Here is a 13,618-nt window from a genome sequence, read left to right on the forward strand (position 1 = left end):
AGCACTCAAATCTCAGGACATCCAAGTGTTATGATTTCTTCTTCACCTTGCACATAGCTCACTTCTAAAGGCATGAATGAGTAAATTAAGATAAAGGTCTGGCCTAAGTAAATACCCTGAGTCCCATTTCTGGCTGCTGCCAAACACCCTTTCTCCATTAGAGGCACGGCAGCTTTGCTGATTCAGACCAGCTGTGGGCCTGGGGTATTAGTCAATATGTTAATGTAGTCATTAAGGGGCTGAGGTAGAAGGTGCAGAACAGGCCACAGGTTCCAAAAGCCTGATTCTGTCTTTCTCTCACTCATCTCAAAGGTAGTTTCAAGGGGAAGCAAATCAAATTTGTGAATGTTTCAAAAGGTAAAAGAAAACTTTAAGAGCATCTAGTGCCTAATACTGCTAAGGATGTAACAACAAGCTTTCTGTTCTTGTGCTTTTACTGATAATCACCGTAGAGTCATTAAAGGCTATGATTTTCAAGGTAAAGCTGACACAAATTGGTCACTTGGAATGCTTAAAGTGAAGTTAAAGCTTTATAGTTAAACCTTCATCTGTGCACAAGGAACTCACAACTCACACTGTGCTTTCACAGATTTCCTCAGACTCAGCTACAGCCCTTGTGAGACCACAGCTTGGTGGGGCTGCATGACAGAGGAAAGCAAATCAGGAAATCATTTCACCTTCCTGACTCAATTCCACCTGCAGCCTGTGCACACATAAATTCTGCTGTCAGACAGCTTTAACTCCAGCCATTCCCTGGAGGTCATGAAGGATTTTCATACCTTCAGGACAGCTATACTGGCAACACAATGTTACCTGTCTTTGCACATCTTTCTGCCAGGGAGGCTCTGCCAAAGAAAGAAATTTTCCGGCAGAGCTGATACTCCTCCAGGCTCCAGGATGGAGCTGCAAAATCTTGTCTTCAGCCACGCATTATACAGATTTCTTCCTCAACACAGCTAGCAAAAGCTACAAAAAGAAAGCTCTGTATGCAGAAACTGAGGTAATGCTGAAAGTATCTGTGCATAATGTGCAAGTACACATTCTAGGTCCAGCTGAACTATTATAAATCCCAATGATATTTTTTGTGATATGTTAACAATTAGATGCAAGCAGTCCATAGCCAGGTGTAACATACAATATGTGATTTCTTCTGTCACTGACTTATAAGAGTGTTTATTTAGCTGTTGCTTGTCCTTTCAGTGATCTAAACCTCCAGAAGGTAAAAATACATACTGGCCTGAGAAATTGAAAATATTCTCATTCGCCACCCATATGTTTTTACCTGACACCCCAGGAGCACATCTGCAACAAAGGTTGTATTAAAGTAACACAACTTTAATTCACTGGGTCTCATTTTTTGGAGTTGCTATAACAAGTTGTCTGGGCCAACTTATTTACTGTCAAGTTATCACATTTGCACCAAAGTTCTTCACTTTAAACCTTCAAACAAATGGCTTCTCCTTGGAATTCATATGAGCAATAAAGCCTCCTTCAAAAACATCACTTTGAGGTCCAGCAAATGAAAAAATTCTTAGCTGAAAACTCCATCAAAGGCCACAGCTTTTCTTTGGACCAGAGCTCTCTCACTTCTGTATTAACACCAGGATAGAGTGGATAAAAATCAGTCTATTATAGAAATTTATAAAGGAAAATTGGAGGGCTCTGACTGAATATTGACTCAAGCCTTGTAATAATCACATCCTGAGACTCCTGAGGAGTTATGTGTCGGTTCAGAAGCCCAGGGAGAGCAGATACTTAAATAATTTTTCTGCTTTTTCTTATCTATCAAGTCCAAGAAGAGTATTTCCCTTTCTACCAATGCTTGTTGCAATCTGAAATCAATAAAATTAAAAGAAAACAATGTTTTGGAGGAGTAGCATACTCATGACCATAGAAGCTGTACTTCTGCAAATATGATAAATCACCAGAACTAAGCCATCCAAGTAAGACAGAGAACTTCCCAGTTTTTCTCCTGATCTCTGTTCTCACCATAAACAGAAATGTCTTTCATGGACCATGCTAACTTTCCTCACATACCGAAAGGAAACCCCTCCTTGGCAGCAGATCTGATCTGAATACAGCACTGATGTGTTCTGGATAGCTGGAGTCTGGGGCAAGATGGGATGAGAGCTGACAAGGCTGCTGCCAGCCCACACAAGTGTCACCCTGATGCCTTTGCAAAAGAGCAAAGGTCATGAAGAATAACGTTGTAAAGAAATCAGTTGAGAGGTTTAGAAAGGTCTGGATGTAAAAAGCCTTGCTGTCCAGGCCTGAATTTTAAAAAGTACTGGTCAAAGCCACATTTAGTGTTTCCAGTATCAGGATATTTTCCTTTGTCCTCTTCATCAGCATTTCCTGACATCCATTTCCTGCTCCTCCTCCTTCCTTCTCCATCTCCACAGCCTATTACTTCTGTTACAGCCTGTAACTCCTCTGTTGCTTCCCGCTCTATCCTTGTCTGGTCTTTTGTTTTTCCTCACATGCTATGAATTCTTATCTTATTTAGGGAAACTCAAAGCCTACAAAACACTGCCAGGTTTATTCTGCTTCCAGCATTCGTTTGCAATGCGCCAGGAAAATCCTCAGCATAAGCCAATCAAATAAATATTCATTTCAGGACAGCCCGAACATGATGTTTAGAAAACTCTTACGGCTTGTAGTGGGGGGTTTGAAGTTCTCTATCGGTAGAGCCCAAGGCTTTCAGGGCCAGCTCCTAACGCTGCAGCTCTCCCACATCACACATGGATGCCCATCACCCTTCCATCACCATCCCGCTTTCTGCCACTGCCCATCCCACCTGTGCTGCCCCCAGGCCTCGGGGGTTTGGCCGGGATGGAGCTGATCCCCAGGGCCCTGCACACAGCCGGGATGGAGCTGAGCCCCAGAGCCCTGCACACAGCCGGGATGGAGCTGATCCCCAGGGCCCTGCACAAAGCCGGGATGGAGCTGAGCCCCAGAGCCCTGCACACAGCCGGGATGGAGCTGATCCCCAGGGCCCTGCACAAAGCCGGGATGGAGCTGATCCCCAGGGCCCTGCACACAGCCGGGATGAGCCCCAGGGCCCTGCACACAGCCGGGATGGAGCTGATCCCCAGGGCCCTGCACACAGCCGGGATGAGCCCCAGGGCCCTGCACACAGCCGGGATGGAGCCGAGCCCCAGGGCCCTGATCCCCAGGGCCCTGCACACAGCCGGGATGGAGCTGAGCCCCAGAGCCCTGCACACAGCTGGAATCCGCCCGTCTGGAGCTCGGTCCCACCACTGCCAAGGCGTTCAGAGCAGCTGTGTGTCTGTCTGTCTGTCTGTCAGTGTGTGCCACAGCAAGGCGAGCAGCGGCTCACGCTGGGGCGGCTGTGACTCGAGGGCCCACAGTGACATCTGCTGGAACCGCTCCTTCCGAAGGGCCGCTGGAAGGATTGGTCAAGCCCACACGAGCTCCGTTCCAAAGGCAAAGGAATCGGTAACATCAGCTTGTCACGAATTGTAATCATCGATGCTATCGACAGCGGAGCGCCTGAGGGGAGGCAGGCTGCAGAGCCTGAGCAAGGCTCCCGGGGAAGAAGGAACACAAAGCCTCTGGCACCCCAAACCCTCTCTCCTCTGGCACCCCAAACCCTCTCCTACCCGCTGGGCTTCTTCACACAGAGGCCTGAAAACAGAGCCCGCCCTTGCAGAGATAATGTCTACACAAGCTGGCATCTCCTTTTGATCATCTCATTGAGAGCACAGCTCCTGAGCAGTGTGAGTCGCCAGGTTTCTAACAGAGTGCTAAATCCTTCCAAGTTTTCCCAACCATTTTTTCCCCCTCCTTCTTCCAAGCAGAGTGTTAAAATCCTCCAAATCCTAATTGACCAACTTGAGCATCCTCCTAGAGAGTATCAAACACATTTGACAGCTTGGAACTGCTTTTCAGTTACAAGATTTTAATAATACTAATTCCACTTAGCAGTTCCACCTCCATGCCCTTTCATATTTTTTCCTTTTTTTTTTTTCCCCTGCTGCTGCTGTTAACTGAAATATCTTTCTGTAGAGCTGAAGTTCATCACAGGATTGACAAGCACCTACTTTGGCATTGTGGGTTAAGCCTTTCCAGGTGACCTTTCCATACGCTGAGGGTAAGAGCACACACAGGGGAGATGCATTGATTATCCTGGGGATGAGGACACACAGTTCATTTTAGGATATGTGGGAGTGTTCTGCCCCAGTGTGGAGACTCTAAGAGGAGGACTGCTAAGCCAGGATTTTTTTTTTTTAACAGCAGCACAGAAGAGGAAAGAGAAACTGGCAGCAAACAACAAAATTCAGAGGGAGAACAGAGAAGTCCACAGCTCATTTTGCAAAACTCAGAGGTTGGGCATCCTGAAGCTTCCAGGAGCGGCAGCAGGACAGAGAGAAGGAAAGAAAGTGCAGGAGAAACAGGCATCACGGAAACTGGAAAGGGAAGAAAGTTTTTTTACAATTCCTCATAAGAAATGCAGTAACAGGTGTTCCATGCTTTTCTGTATCCAAAACTTGCAGAACCACAACAACCTCCCTCCCTTAAAATTGAATGGAAAATAGGAAAGTCAGGAGGAGCTGACTCATGAACTATTGAAATCCAAGTTACTTACTTAATTTTAAAATTTTAGTTACCCAGTTACAAAGTCTCGACTCTTCTAATGCTGCAATCATATTTATAAAGTGCTTTATCCTATTTTGGAAGCCTGGAGACTACAAATAAATCATGACCTAACCAGAAAAAGCCTCTCTGGAGGAAGTTGTCACCAGTGTGTAGAATATTTTACATGGGCAGGGGGACAATTCAGAATGGGAATTACCAAAGGTGACCTCTGATTTTTTTGCCCCCCAAAGAGCCAAAAAGTGAGTTAAATGGCTTAAACTGTAGATTCAAAGAAGGCTTGAAAATGCAACAACTTGGTTATCACGTTCCTGAGTACAGACACATGGCACAGCTATTCAGTTCAAAGACAAGCAGGGAAGAAAACAAAACAATCCAAACCCAGACAGGGCAGCTGTCTAGATATCTCCATAAACAGGCCAGGTTTTCTGCTTTCATTTCAACAAAGCAATGTCTCACTCATGGAGGATCTGGCCAAAGTTTTCAGACTGTGTGAAATACTAACAAACTCCTATTCATGTGAATATGGAGAGTAAGAGGGTTTTATTAAATTGTAAATCTGCTGCTAATTCATCAGTCTAGTCTGCAAATGCCAATTAAAAAACCCCACATGTTTTGAGGATAAAAATTAAATGTTTTGACTTTGATGAGACTATTCATGTGTCTGAACATGTGTTTATGGTCTTTTCTGGCTGGAGGCCTTACTGCAAATCCTTTATTCTTTAGTGCTACTGGAATAGGAAATAAGCAATAAGAACAGTTTTCACTTGTCTCCAAGAAATTTTAATATTTGGCTTTTAGCAGATATTTCCCTGAGTTTCTCAGGAAACATTAAAATCTAGTGAGTCCACAAACTTTTGGGGGCTTTTTTTACTGTACTTAAAATCTGATCCATGGTAATACAGATAAAAACAATGGGATTTCTGTTTGACAGAATTGGTCAGAGTGGATGTTTTTATGTTTACCCTAGATCTGGGGAGAAGCTTTGTATATTTGGGGGAAAAAAAATCTGAAATATATCTGCCATAGCATATATATTGCCACTACACAGGGAGATTTAATGTTGGAGTGATCCAGCACAAACCATTCTGAATTAATGAAGCAAACTGAGCTATTTCTATTCAGGTGATCTAACACAAAGTTAAATATTTGTTTTGCTGTTCATCATAGAAAACATTTGTGGGCTGGTTTGTTTGGGTTTGTTTTGGAGGGTTTTGCCCAAAATTAAGAAAAAAAATATAAATTATAAAAATAAATTCACCACAGTTATTTGTTGAAAATTCGGTTATGCAGGGAATTTGCCAACCACCTCTGACCAGCCATCATCAACATATTTATATAGGTTTCACTGCTAAATGCACCTCACCTGCTGGCACTCCTACCAGATGAAAACATTTTAAAGACTTGATAATATTTCTATTTTATCCCTGTGTAAGTTCATGTAGATGCCACTGAAGGGCATTCCCATTCTGTTCAAATATTGGATCCTTGGTTCAAACCTTGAATCCTTAGTTCAAAGTTCCTTATTATATCAAAATTCTAAATTCCTAATAATTACTGACAGTCAGAATGTGTTCCATTTTCTAATTTTTTTTTTCTTGAAAGTTTTAGATATTGAGTTTATTTTTCAGAACATACATGATCTGATTGTGAACATCCCTTTGAATTATTTTTAAAAGATTCTACATGAATAAAAATGAATATTGTTCACTAAAAAATGAGGTGTGCCTTATTGTCTTTAATTTCTGAAAACTGGAGATTTTGGACCCCTTTTTGAGTCATTGTTTGATCAATATTTTCAACATATTGAAAATAATGGTCTGACATTCAATAACACTTTTTAATTCTCTCTATAGTATACAGAATTAATTTTTAAAGCTGTGAACAATGGTTGAAACATGAGAGCTTTTGCTTTCAAGCCAGAACAACCAGAATACAAATATTTCTATGAAACAATCCACTAATCTCACTGACAACTTCTAACACTCTAAGAAAAATAATTTTTAAATAGCAAATCCTCAGCATTTAACTCAGAGGATATCACCAAAATAAAACCAAAAAAAAGAAAACTCAAAAATAGCACAGAATATGAGCAAACTATTACAGAAACTCAAATTGCTTGTCATTAAGAAGAGGGAGGAAAGCCATCACTATGATAAAGCACTACTCTGTAAAAGTATTAACCAGTCATTTAGTCCAGCTGACAGCTCTAATGCTTCAAGAGCTTCAAAGATTTCTCAACTAGAAATGTAGTAGTGCCAAAAATACATCAAATGGGCCTTTAAAAAGTCATTCTATGCCTTCTATTATGCTAACACTGCAACTTTTGATCACTGGCTTTAGCTCCAAGAGTTTATGAAATGAGTGAATTCTTTTTGACCCTTTCCATAATCCGTACAGCACAAACTTATCCTATTGTCCACCCAGTAAAGCAGACAAGATAGAAGGGACATTTTATGGTTAGCCTGCAACATTATTAACTCATCTGGAAGCCACTTGGCAGGAAATCACAGAGAAGAAGGTAATTATTTCTCATTTTAAATTATCTCTGGCTAGTTGGGTGCTGTTGCCATTCTTTCATGCTTCAGACCAAGTTTAGCACTCTCCTAGGAACCCCCTGGCCCTGCCCTCTTGTCAGAAATAGCACAAGTAACACAGAGAGATATCTCCTCACTGCCTAATACATTCACAGACTCCAATACCCACTCTCATTTGGAACTATCTTGTAATCAGACCCCTCTACAGAATCAGTGCCTCAAGACCTAGCAGCCATTAACATGATGCCAGACTGCTGGTGATTCCCTTCCTGATGTCATGCAACAAAGCACCTTCTTCCAAACTAGTGTATGCCATCAAACTTTGGAGATTCAGTAATTAACTTTCATCTCTGCTCATGCCCACCTGCAAGCAGATGCTGGTTTTCCTGGCCAGGGTACATGGAGCAATGCAGAACACTCTATCAGGTCCACAGAGTTATCCCTGGGGTTGTCCTATGTAGGGCCAGGAACTGGGCTTTAATTATCCTTGTGGGTCCCTTCCAACTCAGGATATTTTATGATTTTACACAGCCAGCATGCAGAAAAGTGGAGCTTGGCCATGGATCTGTGTTCTGATAAATATTCATGATCTCACAAAATTTCACACTTTTCTCACATGAATATATGATTATGGTTTGCTGCCAGAAAGTCAAGGCAGGGCATCAACACCAACAAATGCCTTCTGCTTCTACTACTGGTGTAATGTCATATATCCGTCTACCTCCAAACACCCAAATAAGAGAATAAAGGGCATCTCCCAGGATCTCTTTGATGTAACAGTGATGCTTTCAAAACTGATAATTTAAACAGCCCCTACAAAACCTTAGGTAAAGTTGTTCTGCTGCAAAAGCTGACAAAGGTGCAAAAGCAAGTGATGATAATCCATTGCCAAACACACCTGACCTGCAAAAAGGTAAACCAAAATCAAACCCAGCATTATCTATGAACACCTCTTTTTGGCTAAACCACAACTTAGGAGCATTATTACTTTGTAGGGCTAAGCCTCACTGTTTAATGTCACCATGCCCAAATATGAACCAGTCCATCACCTGTTGAATTAGCAGTAGAACAGGCATACCAAATGAAATGCCAGAAAGTAACCACCCCCAACAGCTCGAGGCCTAGTTGTTCACTTCGTGCCACATTGATACTCTTAATCCAGAAATTCCTTCTTTCATTTATAAACTGTTCTCTCTATTAATTATTTTGGCAAAGTGTAGAGGAATCAACAAATCATGGTGAGCAGAGTGGCAGGCAATCCTGCTCCTGAAGCTGGATATTTCATCATCCCAATTCTTTCCTGAGCTCTGCTGATTTTAATCTGTATTTTACCGGGTAACAGGCTGTTCTTCCATCTCTGCCAGGGGAGTAGGGAGGCAGGTTTGAGGTGGATTTATGAAGAAACAATAATCCTCAAATCACTTGCAATTCCATCACCCTTCAGCCAGCAAATTCTCCTTCTATTTAGCATGTGTTTGAAGAGCCCTGGTGGGATGGAAGTGGTGGAGGCACAGACAACTGCTGCCACATACACAGAGTGGTAACTTCAGCTTGTAAATTATGACACAGAAAGTACCTGTAACAGCACAAGGCATTTCTGAATCATGCAGGGAGCTGTTCTGAAGCCTCCCTCTGCTTAGTTATTTCTCTTCCCTTCCTCTCAGAAGGCTCTCATTCCCTGTAGACTCTAAACAATTTTTTCCCTACAGATTTATGTCTTCTTGCTATAGACAGACATTGTTGAAGCCTGCAGAAGGAACTAAACACACTCCAGCAATGCTATTCCAGAAGATGTTAAATTTCAACTACTTATAAAGGAGTTTATAAAATCAAGTTAAGCTCAACAGTAAATATTACCATCAACATCCTTCCATTTTTTTTCCCTCAGACACATCAACTCTGTCTCCTGAAGTGGTCTCTGATTCAAATGGGATCTCCAGATCATGATCCTGCTAACATACTACATTCCAAACACATTTAAAGCTTCACAATGATCAAAGATGACAATGTCAACACTCACAAAAGATCTTCTTTAAAGCACTCAGTTTCTGCCACTAAAATTCTTTACACCAACAGCCTTTATTTCCAGCATAAATTGTAAGAAGAACATTTTAATGAATGTCATATTTGTAGTATGGTTTATATTTCCTTCTCTGTGTTGTATTTTACTTCCTCTAAGTTTTTCTCTAGTGCAGTTTCTGGCTTTGCTTCCACAATCCAGCCTTACAGAGAAAACATCAATATGGAGAATATTCTCCAAAACTGCAGCAAATTAATGCTGCAGTTCTGTCTTTTGAAGGAAAAAAACAAGCCTCTTCAGCATTCTTAGGAATTAAATACACCAGAAAAATTTACAAGGCTCCCCAGGAAATCACCTGCGAAGGTCAAAAATTTTAAACCTCTGGCATGCCATAAAGAACATTTCCCGTCAAAACAGCACATTTACATAATATTTACATGTATATTATGACCAATTTATAAGGCATAGTGCCAGTTACCCTGAGACTGACAGGAACTTTCATGGCCTAATGAGAGCAAGATTTTCCTTCTAGATTTTAGAGGTAGGAGGGCCCAATTATAATGGTCTGGTTGAGCTGCTATGCACCAACAGCCAGAGAAAGTCATCCAGTAGTTTCCATGTTGAGTCAAAATAATTCACAGATGTATCAGCACATATGCCTGTCAAAAAGCATCCAGTTCCATTTAAAGATTTTACCCAGGGAGAAACAAATTTTTTTTTATTTTTTTTTTTGCATTTTGTTTCTCTTACCTAGTTGATACTTTTATCTTGTTTCTTTATCTAAAGCTGATACTTTATCTTAAAGGAATTTTCAAGTTCAGGTATCTTTCCTCACAATGGAGATTTTAGGCATCAGTACCTACTTTTTAACTTTCTCTTCAGCATATAAATATTTATACAGCATATTTATATTTTAAAGAAGAAAAATCTCAAAAATATGCTGCTTAGTCATGGAGGATGAATAGCATGACTCACAAAGACTGAGATGGTAACAAGTTAATACAAATCATGCACTGTACCAAATGTTCCCTAACAGGATCTAATAATGCCCAAAATTTTGCTTTCTAAGAGGAATGGAATGGCCCATCGTGTCTCTTCAGAAAGTTGTTTTAGTCAGAGTGGTTTGGTTCATTAGGATTGTATATACAGTGCACACTGATGAACAAAGCCACCTTTTCATCCATTTTCCAAGTATTTTCTGATGTGACTCAGTGAGGCTCCTCACAGCTCAGTGGTGATGTACAGAGGTTCCCACGCAGCTATCATTATGCCAGGAAAAGGTTTGGTTTCACTTATCATACATTTTGAATACACGGTTTCTGCATTTTCAAACCTTTCAAAACACTTAACTCAAGTGCTAGCATTATAAAACCATCCTTTTGGCAACCATTATTTATCCTTGCACAGCTCATTAACCCTTCTCCCTTGTGGTTTAATTTAGACAAAAAACAGGTCCAATTCTTCTTTCTAATCAGATGACACTTTAATGGGACCTTGGAACCCCTTTTAGTGTCTGAGAGAGAACTGTGAAAGGAAAACCCCTGTGCTGCTTACAGGGTCCTCCTCATACTCAAAGGGAAAAGTAGGGGAGAAAAGTGTTTGGATGGAGGTGAAGAAAAAGGGTCTGACTGAGGGAGGGTTTGATTGGTTGTGGTTTGGAGGAGAGGGAACAGGGGTCACACAACACTTCAAAATCTGACCTGGCTTCTTCCAGTTTAAAAGATAAAATAGAAGATTAATTACATATCCAGATATGAGCTGCTGCAAGCTTTTCATCTAAAGCCTGAAAACACAAATATAATTAATTTTGGTCATCGCTTTGAAACAGCCATACTTAGGGAATTATCATAAGGTAATTTTTGCAGTTTCCCTCCCCTGTCACTTTATTTCTTGCTCCCATCTTCAGCACTGTGATAAAAATTTAAAAATAAAATAAAATAAAATGGTAACAAACCAGAGCAAACAAATTAACCTACATGTGTAATTTAGGCATCCAACTGCCAGAGACTTCTACTTCACACCACTAATTCAATGCCTTGCATTAATTTTAAGAAGAATCCAGACAGAAAGGTTTGTTTTCTTTCCTGTGCCACAGCTTTTAAATTCCATCTGCTCTCCCTGTTCCTGCTGGTTGCAGAGCCTTTGCACATCTTCCATCTATGTTGTATTTTTCCTGATGTCCACAGCTACAACTCAAGTTCCCTAGTTTATCATATCCCTCCATAATTCAAGTCAGAAATATCACTAGTGCATAAAACTTAATCTTGGTGGTTATCTACAATGAATGCCAAGTGAAATGAAAAAGTCACATCCATAACTCGTTCCCAGAAGCCTCCATCCAGTCTTTCATGCCTGTTTTTAACCATGTCATTTGGTGGGGAAAACTAACACTTCTTAGCTCCAAACAAATACTGAAGTAGTTCAACTGGAGATGAAACATCCTTCTAATATCACATAGTTAGCAAAAAAAAGTGAAACAGACTGAAAAGGCCGATGTCAAAATTACTTTCCACTTAGATTAACACAGAAAGATTAGAAGGCAAAGCAGTTTTCTAAATTCAGCAATTTAAAAGAGAGGATTGTGATGAAAATCTTCATATCCTGCATGTGGATGAGAATGAAAATCAATAGCAGACAATTAAATAGATGGTTCTGGTATCCTTGGAAAAGGGAGACACTTCAAAATTGCTGCCCAGCTGCAATCTTTGTACTATTCTTTTCTCCTCTTATGTAAAGCTCAAGGATGAGGAGGCAAAAATCTGTATTACAAAAATTACAAACAAAAAACCTTATAGAAATGGAGGACTCTCAAAACAGACACACAAAAAAAACCATGAAGAATGGGAAGACCATTGACTAACATAAAACACGTTATTCATGCTCATAAACACCAATCAGATAGTGAATGGTGAACTGGCAGTCATATATATGATTTTTAATGGTTTTGTCCTTCAATTATTTTATAAGGAGTTGAGAGGAGAAATTTCCTAGGAAATTTCAGTGCTGAAAATACTGCTGAATCCCAGGACATCTGTTCGGGAAGATACATTTGGAGATTCAAGACACTTCAAGCCAACATGAACATCAAGTGAATTCAATTACCACCAAGAAGAGAAATCCACTGATGACCCAGGTCCTGAACTTTGCTATCAGCTGTACATTTGTCAATTGCAGAAATGAAACGAAGGTTCTTGACCAACAAAAGCTCCTCAGGAGTGGTTTCGTGCTATGCTTTTATTAGTGTTGACCACAAAAGTTGGATTTGTTAGCCAGCATGCACCAAGCCAACGATTACACAAGATAGGCACAGATTATTTATTACAGAGTTGTACAAGCCTGAGTTCTTGGTGGTATTCCACAGATCAAGCATGTCAGCTATCAAAACTTTTTACTATTTATGCATCTTATCATACAAAGGATTTGGAGTTCATTGGCTACAAGTGGCATATTATTGTCCTAGGCCACCTAAAAAAAATGTGTATTCAACACATATTTATCAACTGTTTTGTATCTCAGCATTTTATCAAAAATTTTAACATGTTAAGTTTTTGAAGTGGGAGGAGAAGGAAGAGATAGATGAAGAATGGAAATATGATATGACTTTGTACTTAAAGCCTGGCCCTGCTGAACAGGGCAATTTTGTTATTAAGCCCAACCAGTGCAGGATTTCACATTAATTTTATGTGAAATAATCTTATTCAAATTTCGCTTGCATCCATTTAGAGGTGTAACTGAAAAATCTGTTTTGTGTGGACATTGGATGAAAATCTGAATAGCATCTTGTTTTAAAGATGCTAAAGTATATATTCTTTTTAAACTAAAAGAATATATACTTTAGCATTTTTAAAACAAGAAAACTAAACAAAAAAAAAATTCACCAGGGGCCAGTGGAAGTAGTAGAGTAGAAATCCTACCAGGCTTCTGCATACTGTCTGCAGAGTATCCACCAGGAAACACATCATCCCATCATCAGAAGTGGAACATTATACTCATGCCTGTGTCTGAATCCTTTAGTTTTAAAGATTAAATCTGTATTCTGCATGGTAAAGAGCAATTCAAAATGGAAATGGAGGGAAAAAAAATGTTGCTCCTTAGATCTGCAACACTGTCCTTGGGAAACTAAGGACAGAGCATTTCCAAAGAGATAAAAATCAGTATTTTTCTTTAAAAAAAAAATTTATGTTATACTTCACTAAAGCACTAAATGCAAATATAAACCTCACTGCAAAATGTTTATAAACTAAATTATAATAGATTGCTTTAGCCACTTTTTTTTTTTTCTCCCATTGACCATTATCCAATAAATTTTTTATGCAAGCTGGCAGAGGTAAATAGCTGTAACTAAACATCTGCTCATCTGATCCAGGAACAGCCTGATTTGACCAGGCAGATTCAGGCATCACAGGAACATCAAGGAGCACACATAGACTGACCCTTTGTTTAT

General features: G+C 40.1%; 1 protein-coding gene and 1 long non-coding RNA gene across 2 annotated transcripts in view; one reads left to right on the plus strand and one right to left on the minus strand.

Moving 5' to 3' along the window:
* Positions 1-13,618, minus strand: part of LOC135297840 (uncharacterized) — a 186,292-nt gene that overhangs the window by 91,959 nt on the left and 80,715 nt on the right. The gene's annotated exons all lie outside the window — the stretch shown is intronic.
* LOC135297531 (uncharacterized) lies at positions 3,314-6,271 on the plus strand. Its single transcript, XR_010359497.1, has 3 exons — positions 3,314-3,459; positions 4,030-4,114; positions 4,258-6,271. It is a non-coding gene; the product is annotated as an uncharacterized LOC135297531 (long non-coding RNA).

This window comes from Passer domesticus, chromosome 3 (genome assembly GCF_036417665.1).
Source record: "Passer domesticus isolate bPasDom1 chromosome 3, bPasDom1.hap1, whole genome shotgun sequence".
Taxonomy (NCBI): domain Eukaryota; kingdom Metazoa; phylum Chordata; class Aves; order Passeriformes; family Passeridae; genus Passer; species Passer domesticus.